General features: G+C 34.9%; 11 non-coding genes and 1 pseudogene across 11 annotated transcripts; all 12 read right to left on the bottom strand.

The window, feature by feature from the left end:
• Positions 1-400: 400 nt before the first annotated feature.
• Positions 401-519, bottom strand: LOC140052764 (5S ribosomal RNA). Its single transcript, XR_011845681.1, has one exon. It is a non-coding gene; the product is annotated as a 5S ribosomal RNA (ribosomal RNA).
• Positions 520-637: 118 nt separating this feature from the next.
• Positions 638-756, bottom strand: LOC140053083 (5S ribosomal RNA). Its single transcript, XR_011845965.1, has one exon. It is a non-coding gene; the product is annotated as a 5S ribosomal RNA (ribosomal RNA).
• A 796-nt stretch (positions 757-1,552) lies between these two features.
• Positions 1,553-1,671, bottom strand: LOC140052743 (5S ribosomal RNA). The gene has a single exon (XR_011845661.1). It is a non-coding gene; the product is annotated as a 5S ribosomal RNA (ribosomal RNA).
• A 3,042-nt stretch (positions 1,672-4,713) lies between these two features.
• LOC140053042 (5S ribosomal RNA) lies at positions 4,714-4,832 on the bottom strand. The gene has a single exon (XR_011845947.1). It is a non-coding gene; the product is annotated as a 5S ribosomal RNA (ribosomal RNA).
• A 795-nt stretch (positions 4,833-5,627) lies between these two features.
• LOC140053541 (5S ribosomal RNA) lies at positions 5,628-5,746 on the bottom strand. The gene has a single exon (XR_011846399.1). It is a non-coding gene; the product is annotated as a 5S ribosomal RNA (ribosomal RNA).
• A 795-nt stretch (positions 5,747-6,541) lies between these two features.
• Positions 6,542-6,660, bottom strand: LOC140053072 (5S ribosomal RNA). The gene has a single exon (XR_011845964.1). It is a non-coding gene; the product is annotated as a 5S ribosomal RNA (ribosomal RNA).
• A 117-nt stretch (positions 6,661-6,777) lies between these two features.
• LOC140053060 (5S ribosomal RNA) lies at positions 6,778-6,896 on the bottom strand. The gene has a single exon (XR_011845963.1). It is a non-coding gene; the product is annotated as a 5S ribosomal RNA (ribosomal RNA).
• A 5,697-nt stretch (positions 6,897-12,593) lies between these two features.
• LOC140053049 (5S ribosomal RNA) lies at positions 12,594-12,712 on the bottom strand. The gene has a single exon (XR_011845953.1). It is a non-coding gene; the product is annotated as a 5S ribosomal RNA (ribosomal RNA).
• A 118-nt stretch (positions 12,713-12,830) lies between these two features.
• On the bottom strand, positions 12,831-12,949 carry LOC140053015 (5S ribosomal RNA). The gene has a single exon (XR_011845921.1). It is a non-coding gene; the product is annotated as a 5S ribosomal RNA (ribosomal RNA).
• A 797-nt stretch (positions 12,950-13,746) lies between these two features.
• On the bottom strand, positions 13,747-13,865 carry LOC140053038 (5S ribosomal RNA). Its single transcript, XR_011845943.1, has one exon. It is a non-coding gene; the product is annotated as a 5S ribosomal RNA (ribosomal RNA).
• Positions 13,866-15,107: 1,242 nt separating this feature from the next.
• LOC140052968 (5S ribosomal RNA) lies at positions 15,108-15,226 on the bottom strand. The gene has a single exon (XR_011845878.1). It is a non-coding gene; the product is annotated as a 5S ribosomal RNA (ribosomal RNA).
• A 117-nt stretch (positions 15,227-15,343) lies between these two features.
• Positions 15,344-15,462, bottom strand: LOC140053068 (5S ribosomal RNA; annotated as a pseudogene).
• Positions 15,463-15,517: the final 55 nt, after the last annotated feature.

Raw genomic sequence — 15,517 nt, 5'->3', positions numbered from 1 at the left:
ATGAAGCTGAAAATATCTGCATTGAAATAGAATTAAAACCAAAAAATTATATTTTCTCAGTAATATACCGACCACCAGAAAAATCCATAAAAACTTTTAATGAAAACATATCACTATTATTTGAAGTAATCAACACAGAAAAAAAAAGTTTTTATGCTTGTGGAGATTTTAATATTGATTTTCTTAAATTCAGTTCCCATACACTAACATCCAAGGCCCGACGTTGTTTAACTGCGGTGTTCGGAGGAGAACCGGTGTTTTCAACGTGGTATGGTTGTAGACGTTCGGTTACTTGCGGTTCAAGATTATAACTTAGAAAGATCTTATAGTTACTGTCATAAAAATATAATTGAAAGGTAAAATAAACTTTATTTAGTATAATTTAAAAAAGTTAAACATAGGTCTACGATACCAGGTATTCCCAGGCGGTCTCCCATCCAAGTACTAACCAGGCCCGACGTTGTTTAACTGCGGTGTTCGGACGAGAACCGGTGTTTTCAACATGGTATGGTTGTAGACGTTCGGTTACTTGCGGTTCAAGATTATAACTTAGAAAGATCTTATAGTTACTGTCATAAAAACATAATTGAAAGGTAAAATAAACTTTGTTTAGTATAATTTAAAAAAGTTAAACATAGGTCTACGACACCAGGTATTCCCAGGCGGTCTCCCATCCAAGTACTAACCAGGCCCGACGTTGTTTAACTGCGGTGTTCGGACGAGAACCGGTGTTTTCAACGTGGTATGGTTGTAGACGTTCGGTTACTTGCGGTTCAAGTATATATACATCTTATATTCACTGTCAAAATCTCTATAAACATATATATCCTATAACCTAATAGTTTTGTTCATTTATTATAGAACATTTTCTAGGATTGAAATTAGCAGCTGCTGAAACCATGACGTTGGTATTTACACCCACTTCTGTTGAAGAAACACATACTTGAAAGGTAAATTCAACTTTGTTTAGTATAATTTAAAAAGTTATACTGAGGTTCTTAAAAAGATAATATAAAGGAAACAATAACACTGTACAAAGAAGCATAACACAAATAGCGGCATGTACAAAAGATTCAGGCCGCTTTGTTGCTAAGAATCAAACGCGCACACAAGTGGACGCCCGCGTAGTACAGTGACGTTTGTACCGTCACCACAGCAGCAACATACAACAACAAACATGTCTTTGAACAACAACTTGTTTAACTTCAGTGATCGGACGAGAACCGTTGTTTTCAATGCAGTTTAGTTGAAAAACTTTCGATTAATTGCGGTTACAGTTAGAATTTATTTCCTTATACTATCATCAACAGTATAAACACATTTTTGGAAAATAGAAACACTTAAACGAGACTATATTTTAGGATTATTAAAAAGATAAAAACAGGTGTACGACAACAGATATTCACAGGCTAGGCAACCTGGTACGGTTGTAGACATTCGGTTACTTGCGGTTCAAGATTATAACTGAGAAAGAACTTATAGTTACTGTCAAAAAACATAATTGAAAGGTAAAATAAACATTGTTTAGTATAATTTAAAAAAGTTAAACATAGGTCTACGACACCAGGTATTCCCAGGCGGTCTTCCATCCAAGTACTAACCAGGCCCGACGTTGTTTAGCTGCGGTGTTCGGACGAGAACCGGTGTTTTCAACGTGGTATGGTTGTAGACATTCGGTTACTTGCGGTTCAAGATTATAACTGAGAAAGATCTTATAGTTACTGTCAAAAAACATAATTGAAAGGTAAAATAAACTTTATTTAGTATAATTTAAAAAAGTTAAACATAGGTATACGACGATTTGAGTTCTTTAATTAATAATGAAGCTGAAAATATCTGCATTGAAATAGAATTAAAACCAAAAAATTATATTTTCTCAGTAATATACCGACCACCAGAAAAATCCATAAAAACTTTTAATAAAAACATATCACTATTATTTGAAGTAATCAACACAGAAAAAAAAAGTTTTTATGCTTGTGGAGATTTTAATATTGATTTGCTTAAATTCAGTTCCCATACACTAACATCAGATTTTTTAAATTGTATATATTCAGCTAATTTATTTCCCGTAATAGACAGACCCACCCGTCTCACCCGTACATCTGCTACGTTAATTGACCATATCTACTCTAACAATTTTCATGAAGATATTTTTTCAGGATTACTGTATTGTGACATTACTGACCATTTACCTATATTTTTTATTTCTCATACATCCAAACCGTCTAATAAAATGAATGACCAAAAATATATATTTAAAAGAGTAATCAATGACACTACCACTTCATCACTAGGCATTGAATTACAAAATACTGACTGGTCAGAAATAATTTCGATTACAGATGACCTGGATAAAGCTTATAATTCTTTTCACACTAAATTTATGAACATTTATGATAAACACATTAGAATATGTAAAAAAAAAATAAATTTTTGCAAGCAAAACAAACCATGGATAACAAATGGCATTATCAACTCCATAAACAAACGAAATAAACTATATAAAAGATATATACAATCTGGCAAAGCCACTGATAAAACTAAATATACTGATTATAGAAACAAATTAACTAATCTAATAAGAATAGCACGTAGTATACATTACAAAAAGCAATTTGACACACATAAAAATGATATTAAGAAAACATGGCAAACTATAAATTCAGCTCTTGGCAGAAATATAAAAAGTAAACTTCCAACATATTTTTTAGAAAACAACATAAAAATTGATGACGAAATTCAAATTGCTAATAAATTTAATAAATATTTTGTTGATACTGGCCATACACTTTCACAATCAATTAACTCATCTCATTCAAACTTTTCAACATTTTTAAACCAACCCAACAATCACTCCATGTTCCTTTCACCAATCACTGAAAGAGACATAATTAATGCAACCGAAGAGCTCAAAAATAATAAAAGTCCTGGTGTAGATGAAATACATTCCAACGTTATTAAACAAATTTCTCCGTTTATTTCTAAAACTTTATGTCACATCTTTAACCTTTCATTTAAATGTGGGAAATTTCCTAATGCGCTAAAAGTTGCCAAAATTGTGCCTATTTTTAAAAAAGATGACCCCCATAAATTTTCAAATTATAGACCGATTGCTTTACTTCCATGTTTTTCAAAAATATTTGAAAAGCTAATATATGCTCGTCTAATTTCTTTTTTCACAAAACATAATATTATATACAACAATCAATATGGCTTTCGAAAATCACATTCCACAGATCTCGCACTTCTCCACTTACATGAAAAAATAACTAAATCACTTGCAAACAAGCACCATACTATCGGTATTTTTTTAGATTTGTCAAAAGCATTTGACACCATAAATCATAACATTATTATTTCTAAATTATCGAATTATGGTGTCAGAGGTCTTCCACTACTACTTTTAAAAGACTACTTTTCATTTCGCCAACAATATACATCAATAAACTCAACCAATTCTCAACTCTTGCATGTTACCTGTGGGGTACCACAAGGGTCAATCCTTGGCCCACTACTCTTTTTAATTTACGTTAATGATCTTCCAAATGTTTCAAAATTATTTAATTTTATCTTATTTGCAGATGACACAAATGTTATTATTTCTCACGAAAACAAAAATAATCTTGTATCTATAATTAATAATGAACTTAACAAAGTGTCTCTTTGGTTTAAAGCAAATAAGTTATCATTGAATATTTCTAAAACAAATTATATTTATTTTAATATTAATAAAAAAAGTAACAAACAGCTAACAGAGCAATTATATATCAATGGCAACCAAATAAAGAGAACAGAAAACTTAAAATTTCTTGGAGTCACTATTGACTCGGAACTAAATTGGAAACCTCACATAACATATTTAACTAAAATAATCTCGAGAAACGTTGGAATTTTAAGTAAATTGAAGTACATACTTCCTTTAAACATCTTATTTTCCCTGTATAATACTCTTATTTTACCCTATTTATCATACTGCAATGTTGCTTGGGCTACAACTGTAGATAAATTTACTGGATGCTGCCCCTGGACAGGTTCTGATAACACGAAAATTAATTCTCTCTTTAAATTACAAAAAAAGGCTATCAGAATCTGTTCGGGAGCACCTCCAAAATCTCATACTAAACCACTTTTTTATTCTCTCAATACTTTAAATATATTTGATATAAATAAACTCCAAACAGCTTTATTCATGTTCCGCCTAAATCATAATAAATTACCAACTCAATTTTACTCCTATTTTCAAAATTTTAATCATTCTTACAACACCAGATCTTCAACTGCAAAAAATATGATATACGAAAAGCATACCATATTACTTAGAAGAACATCTTTTATTTACAATGGACCGTATATATGGAACAACTTACCGCTCAATCTAAAAGCAATAACCATCATAAATACATTTAAAACAAAATACAAACAAACACTTATTTCAAACTATTGAGAACATTAGTAATTCACAATTGCCTTAAGACTGTTTTTTTTTTCTTTTTTGTGCCTTTTGTTTAATTTTATTTGTCAATTTGACGAAAGAAAGAAGTTTATTTTTGTTCTCTCACTTAAATTAAATAATTAAATATATTAATTATCTGGAGGACCAAACTTAAAGCCTTGGCTTAATGCGTCCTCCTCACACAATTGTTTTTATTAATTTATGTTACTGTTCTATTGTATTGTATTGTGTGAAACAATAAACTTGAAACTTGAAACTTGAAACGACACCAGGTATTCCCAGGCGGTCTCCCATCCAAGTACTAACCAGGCCCGACGTTGTTTAACTGCGGTGTTCGGACGAGAACCGGTGTTTTCAACGTGGTATGGTTGTAGACGTTCGGTTACTTGCGGTTCAAGTATATATACATCTTATATTCACTGTCAAAATCTCTATAAACATATATATCCTATAACCTAATAGTTTTGTTCATTTATTATAGAACATTTTCTAGGATTGAAATTAGCAGCTGCTGAAACCATGACGTTGGTATTTACACCCACTTCTGTTGAAGAAACACATACTTGAAAGGTAAATTCAACTTTGTTTAGTATAATTTAAAAAGTTATACTGAGGTTCTTAAAAAGATAATATAAAGGAAACAATAACACTGTACAAAGAAGCATAACACAATAGCGGCATGTACAAAAGATTCAGGCCGCGTTGTTGCTAAGAATCAAACGCGCACACAAGTGGACGACCGCGTAGTACAGTGACGTTTGTACCGTCACCACAGCAGCAACATACAACAACAAACATGTCTTTGAACAACAACTTGTTTAACTTCAGTGATCGGACGAGAACCGTTGTTTTCAATGCAGTTTAGTTGAAAAACTTTCGATTAATTGCGGTTACAGTTTGAATTTATTTACTTATACTATCATCAACAGTATAAACACATTTTTGGAAAATAGAAACACTTAAACGAGACTATATTTTAGGATTATTAAAAAGATAAAAACAGGTGTACGACAACAGATATTCACAGGCTAGGCAACCTGGTACGGTTGTAGACATTCGGTTACTTGCGGTTCAAGATTATAACTGAGAAAGAACTTATAGTTACTGTCAAAAAACATAATTGAAAGGTAAAATAAACATTGTTTAGTATAATTTAAAAAAGTTAAACATAGGTCTACGACACCAGGTATTCCCAGGCGGTCTTCCATCCAAGTACTAACCAGGCCCGACGTTGTTTAACTGCGGTGTTCGGACGAGAACCGGTGTTTTCAACGTGGTATGGTTGTAGACGTTCGGTTACTTGCGGTTCAAGTATATATACATCTTATATTCACTGTCAAAATCTCTATAAACATATATATCCTATAACCTAATAGTTTTGTTCATTTATTATAGAACATTTTCTAGGATTGAAATTAGCAGCTGCTGAAACCATGACGTTGGTATTTACACCCACTTCTGTTGAAGAAACACATACTTGAAAGGTAAATTCAACTTTGTTTAGTATAATTTAAAAAGTTATACTGAGGTTCTTAAAAAGATAATATAAAGGAAACAATAACACTGTACAATGAAGCATAACACATTGCGGCATGTACAAAAGATTCAGGCCGCTTTGTTGCTAAGAATCAAACGCGCACACAAGTGGACGCCCGCGTAGTACAGTGACGTTTGTACCGTCACCACAGCAGCAACATACAACAACAAACATGTCTTTGAACAACAACTTGTTTAACTTCAGTGATCGGACGAGAACCGTTGTTTTCAATGCAGTTTAGTTGAAAAACTTTCGATTAATTGCGGTTACAGTTTGAATTTATTTACTTATACTATCATCAACAGTATAAACACATTTTTGGAAAATCGAAACACTTAAAGGAGACTATATTTTAGGATTATTAAAAAGATAAAAACAGGTGTACGACAACAGATATTCACAGGCTAGGCAACCTGGTACGGTTGTAGACATTCGGTTACTTGCGGTTCAAGATTATAACTTAGAAAGATCTTATAGTTACTGTCATGAAAATATAATTGAAAGGTAAAATAAACTTTATTTAGTATAATTTAAAAAAGTTAAACATAGGTCTACGACACCAGGTATTCCCAGGCGGTCTCCCATCCAAGTACTAACCAGGCCCGACGTTGTTTAACTGCGGTGTTCGGACGAGAACCGGTGTTTTCAACGTGGTATGGTTGTAGACATTCGGTTACTTGCGGTTCAAGATTATAACTGAGAAAGATCTTATAGTTACTGTCAAAAAACATAATTGAAAGGTAAAATAAACATTGTTTAGTATAATTTAAAAAAGTTAAACATAGGTCTACGACACCAGGTATTCCCAGGCGGTCTCCCATCCAAGTACTAACCAGGCCCGACGTTGTTTAACTGCGGTGTTCGGACGAGAACCGGTGTTTTCAACGTGGTATGGTTGTAGACGTTCGGTTACTTGCGGTTCAAGTATATATACATCTTATATTCACTGTCAAAATCTCTATAAACATATATATCCTATAACCTAATAGTTTTGTTCATTTATTATAGAACATTTTCTAGGATTGAAATTAGCAGCTGCTGAAACCATGACGTTGGTATTTACACCCACTTCTGTTGAAGAAACACATACTTGAAAGGTAAATTCAACTTTGTTTAGTATAATTTAAAAAGTTATACTGAGGTTCTTAAAAAGATAATATAAAGGAAACAATAACACTGTACAATGAAGCATAACACATTAGCGGCATGTACAAAAAATTCAGGCCGCTTTGTTGCTAAGAATCAAACGCGCACACAAGTGGACGCCCGCGTAGTACAGTAATAATAATAATAATAATAAGATTTTTATAGCGCACATACCACTCCAGAGTGCTCAAGGCGCATTTAAAAATAAAAAAGAAATAAATCATACAAATTCCTGGCAAATAAAATGCAATTTCTTTGGAGGGTCCCCATCCGTTGTCATTCTGTCGCGGTCCCGGACCCCTACCTAGGTGACCAAACAAAGGAGCAGGATACACATTTGCCTTGCCACAGACGACCGGGTGCTCAGAGACAACAACCAAGACAGAGGCACCCCAAAGAGAATGCTGGCCAGGAAAAGGTATACAAAACAATTCTAAGTCTAAACAACTTTAAGAAACCTCATGATTTCCATATGCCTTAATGAATAAATGTGTTTTTAATAATTTTTTAAAAGTATCAACAGTTTTGCAAAATCTTATAGAGCTCGGTAGAGCATTCCACAGACGAGGAGCAGTAACGGAGAATGCTCTGTCACCCCATGAGTGGTGAGACTTAGGCTGATGTAGAAGCAGCGAGTCACTAGAGCGCAGATTACGTCCGGGAACATACAGCCTAAGCATGTCAGAAATATATTCAGGAGCCATGCCATTTATATACTTAAAAACAAAGAGTAATATTTTAAAAACAATGCGGTACCTAACAGGGAGCCAATGCAATATTTCCAAAGTATTTGATATGTGTCCATATCTTGGTAATTTTTTAACAACTCGTGCCGCTGTATTTTGAATCAGTTGGAGCCTGTGGAGTTGTTTTTGTGGTAGCCCGTATAGCAAAGAGTTTCCCATATCTAGTCGTGAAGTGACAAAAGCATGAACAAGTTGTTTAGCTGCTGTCTCATTTATAAACTTACGAATCCTTCGAATGTTTCGCAAGTGAAAAGACGACGCAGAAATAGTTTTTGAGATATGAGAAATCATAGTCATACTCACATCCATTTCAAACCCAAGATTTCTAACCTGCCTAGCCGGGTCAATTTGGGTTTCACCAATGTGAATAAAGCTTGGTGGCAGTTTTTCCAACTGCTGTTTTGATCCAAAGAGAACAAATTCTGTTTTTTCATCATTTAATTTAAGAAAGTTGTTTTTCATCCAGACACGCAATTCATAGATACAATGTTGGAGCAATTCCAAAGAAATGTCACTGTGTTTCATAGTAGGTTTAAAAGAAATATAAATCTGAGTATCATCAGCATAAACATGATAGCACAGATCATATTTACTTATGATATCCCGTATCGGGTGTAAATAAATAGTAAACCATTGCGGCCCAAGAACAGATCCTTGTGGTACCGAAAAGGTTAGAAAAGAAGCTTTTGAAATAGCATCACCAATACATACGTGTTGAGGTCGTTTTTCCAAATATGACCGACACCAATCAAGTGCATTTCCTTCAATACCAATATAAGTACTGAGTCTATTTAGCAACACAGAATGATCAACCGTATCAAATGCTGCACTTAAATCTAATAATACTAGAGCAGTTAGCTTTCCATCATCCATCCCACGTAGGATGTCATTATTTACACGAAGTAATGCCGTTTCAGTACTGTGATGCGCTTTGTAGGCAGATTGATACGGATCAAGTAGGCCATGTTTTTGTACATGCGACAAAATCCGTTTAGAAACAACCTTCTCAATTATTTTTCCTAAAAAACTAAGATTCGAGATAGGTCTGTAGTTTTTCAGAATCTCGGGATCTAGACCTGTTTTTTTCAATGTGGGTCGAACATGGGTGACTTTTAGAGACTCTGGGAAAGAACCACTTTCAAGAGACTTATTAACAATATGTGTGATTAATGGAATAAATGCAGAAGTACATTTCTTAATCAGTGAAGTTGGTACCGGGTCAAGTGCACATGATTTAGAGGGAGAATTTTTGACAATTTTTAAAATTTCCTCATCACTTGCAGGTTCGAACTGAGAAAACCGTATAGACCTAGTTAAACCATAAGATATATTACATTTATCAGAAGCAGTTATAACTTCGCCAGTATTTTCATTTTCTAGTGAATCACGAATTGATTTAATTTTATTTACAAAAAACATAGAAAATCTTTCAGCAAGAGCTTCATCGGAGACAGACGAAGGAAGGACCGATGACTTGGAGTGATGTAAAAGTTTATTTACTATATTGAAAAGTTTCTTTTGATCACCTGTGCAGTCACTAACCAGACTAGAGTAATACCGCGTCTTGGCCTTTTCAATCAGTCCATTTACAACGCATCTTTGAACACAGTATTCCTGTCTATCCTTAGGAAGCTTTGATTTCATCCATTTACGTTCAAGTTGACGACGTACTTTCCTTTCAGATCGAATTTCATCGGTATACCACGGTTTAGCTTCCTTTTGCCTAATTGTTTTGTTCTGAACTGGCGCATGTAAATCAAGTACAGCTCTGAGATCAGAATAGCTTTCTACACTGTCTTCAAGAATTACACTTACATCAGTTATATTAGACACACAGGCTTTATTGTCATTTGTGAATTTATCAATATCAATTTGTTTTAGGTTGCGACTTTTTCTTACAGTTTTGTGTGTTGTGGGCCGTTTAAGATCAAACTTGCAAAATATGACAAAATGATCTGACAGGCCAGGGTGTATCTTTACATCCGAGAGAAGTAGATCATCTCTAGTGATGATAAGGTCGAGGCAGTGCCCACTACAGTGTGTGGGTTCATTTATATGCTGCTGGAGACCAAACGATCTAAGCAGTGTTTTAAATCTATCCGCTGCCACATTTTTTTTATTATCCATATGGATATTAAAGTCTCCGCAGAAAACAATTTCAGACGAAAAGAGAATAAAGTCAAACAACATTTTTTCAAAATCATTTAGGAACTCTGTAACAGACAAGGTTGGTGGTCGATATATGTTAACTAAACGAAGAGATTTCGAGTTAGACGTAATATGCACATGTATAGCCTCAAATGATGCATATGTATGTACATCCGTTTTCAAGTTAACAACTAAGCTTGACTTAGACAGAATTCCAACACCACCCCCAGTTTTGTCCACCCTAGGGACATGCACAAAGCGATATCCTAGTGGAGTTAAATCTCCAATCACAAGATCATCATCTGGTCTTAACCAGGTTTCAGACACCGCCACTACATCTAGATTATAGCTAACAACTAAGTCCACAAATTCATCACACTTGTTACGCAGTGAACGTGCATTTAGAACGCCAAAATTAAGATGTGCTTTTTCTATAGACCTATGCTTTTCTGTGGATTTAGTACTCGTCTCACCATTTCCAGATACTTGCTCCACTCCTTTTCTTGAGGCTTTGCGTTGCGTGGATCGAGCATTAAGTACACATAATTTTAATTTAGAAAAATGAGTACTTATGGCGCTGTGTCCTTTTGCAGTCGGCGGACTGTGTCCAGGTACTGGCTCCACTCTTGGTGTATTTGGTCTCTGTGGGGTTTTATTTGTAGAAATTGATGATTCTCCAATGGACGATTTGCTTCCGTTTGTCGTTGATACATATTCGCACGATGAAAAATCGACGACTGTGGCTTGTGTATGTCAGGCACAGGTACAGACAAAGATTCGTCGCACGAATTTCCATTGATGTGGTTTATAACATTTTTGGCAAATGACCCAACTCCAATTTGGTTTAGGTGAGTTCCATCCGAAGACAGGTGTTTTGACATGATACAACTATTGTCAAAAAAGCCCCAATTTCGCTGTCTAGCAACTGCTCGTATCTTGTCATTGGCATCGTTTATACGCTTAGATTCTGTAAGAGATTCATGTTTTCGATGAATTATCGAGGAGATTGTTACTCTTCTCGGTTGTAAAGATTCTCCGAGAGATGATATTTTTACTGCAATAGTGGCTGGGTCATCTGAGGAGTTATTAGTTCCCGCGTGTAGAATAATTCTATCCACATTATGTTCTGTTGACAGTACTGCTGCCTTGTGTGCAATGTCATCAATTTTCGCGCCTCTCATTGTCTGACAGATTACGTTCAGATTTGTTGACCTGCTAAGTCGTTTTGGTTTAAACTGTTTTATCATCGAATCTCCAATAATCAAGATTTTTTTATCTAAAGCTGTATCGGAGTGTATCTGTTTGTGTTTGTTTCTATATTGGCTTAGTTGATCCTGGTATGCAGCAGACGCAGATGATTTTGATTTGGTCAGTTTTGAAGGAGTAGAAGATGGCTGCCTGTTGGTAAGCTCCTCAAACAGATTATCAATCAATTGTTCAGTTTGTGTAATAGAATCGTTTGTGTTAGAAGAAACTTTCCTTGTTTGCGTTGTCGTAGAACTTGTGTGACTTTCCATTATTTGTTTTCTCGTCCTACGTTGTAGTTCAAAATCTGAGGTGTCGATGGCAATTTGCGTTCTTTTTAGTTCATATATTTCGTCTTTAGCTATGGATAAGCTACGCTCCGTTTCTGTAACTTGTTGACGTAATGTCTTTATTTGTTCTTCCTTGTTCATTGTCCGTTTTTCCCATAACCTCCAAGACTCAAAGTCAAGTTTCAGATTTTTGTTTTCCTTCTCCAATTTTTTCATTCTTTCATTAGATTTGTCGATATCAGCTCTAATTTTAGAAATGTCATCATTTTTTTGGGGACAGTGTATTTTTAGATGCCTTTGTTTCAGAGACTCAACCTCAGAGTTTAGTGATTTGTTTTCTGTTCTGAGATTTTCATTTTCTGTTCTTACAATTTGTAGCTTAAGCTCATAGTTTTCTTCCATATAGTTGACAATAATATTGTTAAACCTTTTATCAAAGGTTCCAGGATGTTGCTCATTTATTGAAGGGAATTCATCGCAGATTCTCAATAAGGTTGGCGGAGAACAAGCAGTTTGTGAGTTTGGCTTAGAATCCATTTTTGTTAGTGTTGGGGGAGAATCAGATATGTCGATCCTCTCCATTTCTTTTTCCATATGTATACCAGTGACGTTTGTACCGTCACCACAGCAGCAACATACAACAACAAACATGTCTTTGAACAACAACTTGTTTAACTTCAGTGATCGGACGAGAACCGTTGTTTTCAATGCAGTTTAGTTGAAAAACTTTCGATTAATTGCGGTTACAGTTTGAATTTATTTACTTATACTATCATCAACAGTATAAACAAATTTTTGGAAAATCGAAACACTTAAAGGAGACTATATTTTAGGATTATTAAAAAGATAAAAACAGGTGTACGACAACAGATATTCACAGGCTAGGCAACCTGGTACGGTTGTAGACATTCGGTTACTTGCGGTTCAAGATTATAACTTAGAAAGATCTTATAGTTACTGTCATGAAAATATAATTGAAAGGTAAAATAAACTTTATTTAGTATAATTTAAAAAAGTTAAACATAGGTCTACGACACCAGGTATTCCCAGGCGGTCTCCCATCCAAGTACTAACCAGGCCCGACGTTGTTTAACTGCGGTGTTCGGACGAGAACCGGTGTTTTCAACGTGGTATGGTTGTAGACGTTCGGTTACTTGCGGTTCAAGATTATAACTTAGAAAGATCTTATAGTTACTGTCATAAAAACATAATTGAAAGGTAAAATAAACATTGTTTAGTATAATTTAAAAAAGTTAAACATAGGTCTACGACACCAGGTATTCCCAGGCGGTCTCCCATCCAAGTACTAACCAGGCCCGACGTTGTTTAACTGCGGTGTTTGGACCAGAACCGGTGTTTTCAACATGGTATGGTTGTAGACGTTCGGTTACTTGCGGTTCAAAGTATATATAAATCTTATATTCACTGTGAAAATCTCTATAAACACATATATCCTATAACCTAATACTTTTGTTCATTTATTATAGAACATTTTCTAGGATTGAAATTAGCAGCTGCTGAAACCATGACGTTGATATTTACACCCACTTCTGTTGAAGAAACACATACTTGAAAGGTAAATTCAACTTTGTTTAGTATAATTTAAAAAGTTATACTGAGGTTCGTAAAAAGATAATATAAAGGAAAGAATAACACTGTACAATGAAGCATAACACATTAGCGGCATGTACAAAAGATTCAGGCCGCTTTGTTGCTAAGAATCAAACGCGCACACAAGTGGACGCCCGCGTAGTACAGTGACGTTTGTACCGTCACCACAGCAGCAACATACAACAACAAACATGTCTTTGAACAACAACTTGTTTAACTTCAGTGATCGGACGAGAACCGTTGTTTTCAATGCAGTTTAGTTGAAAAACTTTCGATTAATTGCGGTTACAGTTTGAATTTATTTACTTATACTATCATCAACAGTATAAACACATTTTTGGAAAATCGAAACACTTAAAGGAGACTATATTTTAGGATTATTAAAAAGATAAAAACAGGTGTACGACAACAGATATTCACAGGCTAGGCAACCTGGTACGGTTGTAGACATTCGGTTACTTGCGGTTCAAGATTATAACTTAGAAAGATCTTATAGTTACTGTCATGAAAATATAATTGAAAGGTAAAATAAACTTTATTTAGTATAATTTAAAAAAGTTAAACATAGGTCTACGACACCAGGTATTCCCAGGCGGTCTCCCATCCAAGTACTAACCAGGCCCGACGTTGTTTAACTGCGGTGTTCGGACGAGAACCGGTGTTTTCAACGTGGTATGGTTGTAGACGTTCGGTTACTTGCGGTTCAAGATTATAAATTAGAAAGATCTTATAATTACTGTCATAAAAACATAATTGAAAGGTAAAATAAACATTGTTTAGTATAATTTAAAAAAGTTAAACATAGGTCTACGACACCAGGTATTCCCAGGCGGTCTCCCATCCAAGTACTAACCAGGCCCGACGTTGTTTAACTGATAAAAAAAAAACTGATAAAAAAAAATACTTTATTGCAACTTTTGGGTTGAATTAAACAAAAATATATACTTATACTTAAATGAAAAAATATATCAAATCCATCAACGATATAAATCAAATAACACAAAAACATCGAACAACAGACAAACTGAAGTCAAGTCAGGGAACGAAGCGACTGTGCAGGGATATATATGTATGCTTACCACTTGTGAAAGAGACCAAAGTTTACAATAAAATTTTTTGATCGTTCCGTTTTTATTTTTGGAATGCAAAATTCTTTAACTTGTCTTAAATTGTATCTAGATTTGGGCGCTTTTGGAAGAAGGTGATGTAGTCTATGGGAAGGGTTTTTAAGTTTCTGATAGTAATCCTTGCACAGTCTAGTTCGACGTTCACATAGCACAGGCACATTACATTGAGCCATTGCTTTGTTGTAACTGAGCTCTGGGAACGTGATTCTAAGCGCCCTTCGTTGGATACTTTCCAGTTGGTCAGACTGCAATTTAGTTAAGCACGTTCCCCAAACGGGGACGGCGTATTCTAGTACAGGTCTGATAACACAACAATAGAAATAGCATAAGGCTTGGGCGTCTAGACCTGACCGGCGCAATTGTTTAAGGAAATATAACCGTGAGTTTGATTTAGCTATCAAAGACTCAATATGGGGTTGCCATGATAAATTGTCACATATAACAATTCCAAGGAGCTTAGTACGGCAAACCTGGTTAACACTACATTTATTAATAATTAGAGGATTAAATATCGACTTGTTTTTCTTACAACTCACAATTAATTCACATGTTTTTTTAGCATTGAGGGTCATATGGTTAAGCCGAGTCCATGCAAGGGCCGAGTTAGCTATATTTTGCAAGTTACTATTGGACTGCGGTGTTCGGACGAGAACCGGTGTTTTCAACGTGGTATGGTTGTAGACGTTCGTTTACTTGCGGTTCAAGATTATAACTGAGAAAGATCTTATAGTTACTGTTATAAAAACATAATTGAAAGGTAAAATAAACTTTGTTTAGTATAATTTAAAAAAGTTAAACATAGGTCTACGACTCCAGGTATTCCCAGGCGGTCTCCCATCCAAGTACTAACCAAGCCCGACGTTGTTTAACTGCGGTGTTCGGAGGAGAACCGGTATTTTCAACGTGGTATGGTTGTAGACGTTCTGTTACTTGCGGTTCAAGATTATAACTTAGAAAGATCTTATAGTTACTGTCAAAAAACATAATTGAAAGGTAAAATAAACATTGTTTAGTATAATTTAAAAAAGTTAAACATAGGTCTACGACACCAGGTATTCCCTGGTGTTCTCCCATCCAAGTACTAACGAGGCCCGACGTTGTTTAACTGCGGTGTTCGGTCGAGAACCGGTGTTTTCAACGTGGTATGGTTGTAGACATTCGGTTACTTGCGGTTCAAGATTATAACTGAGAAAGATCTTATAGTTACTGTC

Source organism: Antedon mediterranea, chromosome 6 (assembly GCF_964355755.1).
Source record: "Antedon mediterranea chromosome 6, ecAntMedi1.1, whole genome shotgun sequence".
In the NCBI taxonomy this organism is placed as follows: domain Eukaryota; kingdom Metazoa; phylum Echinodermata; class Crinoidea; order Comatulida; family Antedonidae; genus Antedon; species Antedon mediterranea.
The sequence above is the reverse complement of the archived record's forward strand: the minus strand, read 5'-3'. Positions and strand labels throughout refer to the sequence as shown.